Genomic DNA, 2024 nt, shown 5'->3' on the forward strand with positions numbered 1-2024 from the left:
TCAATACAAACTTGTTACTTCGAATGCTCATCCAAAACTGAACAAGGGTTCAAGATACAGCGCAACGCAAGCAACCCTGCCCTGTAGTTCTCAAGGGGGCCGGTGGCACTTTCGGGGTAGAAAAGGGATCGACCACCCAGTGGTCCCTTAAGGGTCAATAGGTGGCGTGTGTATTTTTTACAAGAGAAAAAGAGTTATCGGAGAGTGAACACTTCTATATGAGTTAAAAAAATTGTAGAATGAAATTTTTGACAAGTATATAATGATTTTAATAACGAATACAACTTTATTTTGTTTATATAAAAAACAAATTTAAAAAAAGTTAAAATAATAAAATAAAAACTTAATAATGAGATAAAATAAAATAATAAATGATAGAATTGTATTTCTTTTTATATTATTTATATTTAATAATGAGCAATTTAGCTGCAGCAATATTTTTAACAATAGCGGTGGTTCAGTAGCAAAACGTTTTCTTTCCTTCCATAACAAGCGGATTTTATTGGTGCTTAGATATATAAAATAAATATATAAGTACCTAATTTTATATACATAGAACTAAACAAAAATAATATTAGCGAATGTTTTTATTGCCATCGATTATACGATATCGGTAGTCGCAATATTAATCGTAACGGATTGCCATAACTACCCAACCCCGCTACCATCACTAACCCAACGTTTGCGCCAAATTTTGTAAACATTGTATTTAATTTGTCTTATTGTACATTTAAAGTGTTATATTTTGTTGTGATCTGAAGTGTCGTCAACAGGTGAGTAACACCATGAGTGAAATACCTAATAATGTGTGATATTTAGCCATGAACAGCAACAGGCACATTCGTCGATTTGTTAAAGAGGAGAAGGAGAAATAGTGGTGCAAAGGACTCCTACGTAAGTCTTTTTTCTTTGATATAAATATTTTAGTGAAATTTTCTTCCTTTTTAGAATAAAGCCATGAGATCGTTGTTGCTGCCAGAAGGGGGTTTAAAAAACTTGCGGAGGGTTCTCACGGATGAGTTTGTTGTGGGATTTAATGTTAAAGGCCTTTCTGGAAAAAAAGCCGTAAACTCCTTTACACATTTCTATGGTGCACTTCACGGTAGGTTATTATTATAACTGTATTTTTTAAAATACACTTAGTTTCTTCATTCAATTTCAATCTATTTACTTAGAATGCCATCTGTCTTTAATCCTATTTCTTTCTGTCTTTTTCTGCTTTTCACTTTTAAAACATGGTTTGATGTAAACAGGCTTGTATAACAAAATCTAAAAATATATATTTAAACCCATGCGGAGGGAATTATAATTTAGTCCAGAAGTTTGTTACGCAGTAATGGAGACCTTTTCAAACCTATAAAGTAAATCCATTTAACCATGTCCGTCTGTCTGTCGGTTCAAGTTTCAAAAGCGTGAAAAAAGTCTACATTTAACTGTTGGTTATTCTTATTTTATATTTATGCTTTTCTTGCCGAAGTTAGTTTCTGTTCTCATTTTATTTTAAAACACTAAATTCTTATTTTTTTTTAGATATTGTTTCAGAATCTGGTAATGCAGAAATATTGATTCCCAAGGCAATTCAATTGCAAAAGAAACGATTTTTTAAAAATAAATCCAAATCAAATAATAACAACAATGAGGCACTCAACAAAAACGTGTCAGCAGAGGAATTTGTTCAATAAATATAAATTAAAAAAATAGAAAAATTGTCTACTTATAATACAATAAATTAATTTAACAAAAAGTATTTTTTCTTGGGAAGTTTCATAGCATTCAGCTTTTTTGGTATTGAAAACACCAACCCCATTTCATACCCCTTTTCGCCACAAAAGGGACCGATAGGTGGTCCGATAGATGGTCCGATAGGTGGCCCCTTTTGTGGCGAAAAGGGGTATAATATGGGACCACCTATCGGTCCCTTTTGTGGCGAAAGGTAATGCAGAACTTCGCCATATGACCACCGCCTAGGACATGCCATGGTAAAAGTGGATAGAAATTTACATTGCGGGTGGTATGAACGGGAT

General features: G+C 32.9%; 1 long non-coding RNA gene across 2 annotated transcripts; it reads left to right on the forward strand.

Annotated features, from left to right (window-relative positions):
- Nucleotides 1-439: 439 nt before the first annotated feature.
- Nucleotides 440-1747, forward strand: LOC138914805 (uncharacterized). Of its 2 annotated transcripts, XR_011420615.1 has the most exons (4): nucleotides 440-773; nucleotides 820-894; nucleotides 949-1102; nucleotides 1531-1747. It is a non-coding gene; the product is annotated as an uncharacterized lncRNA (long non-coding RNA). The 2 variants fall into 2 exon arrangements; XR_011420616.1 differs by lacking the exon at nucleotides 949-1102 and having other exon boundaries at nucleotides 457-773.
- The last annotated feature ends 277 nt before the right edge of the window (nucleotides 1748-2024 follow it).

Source organism: Drosophila takahashii, chromosome 2L (assembly GCF_030179915.1).
Source record: "Drosophila takahashii strain IR98-3 E-12201 chromosome 2L, DtakHiC1v2, whole genome shotgun sequence".
Classification (NCBI taxonomy): Eukaryota; Metazoa; Arthropoda; class Insecta; order Diptera; family Drosophilidae; genus Drosophila; species Drosophila takahashii.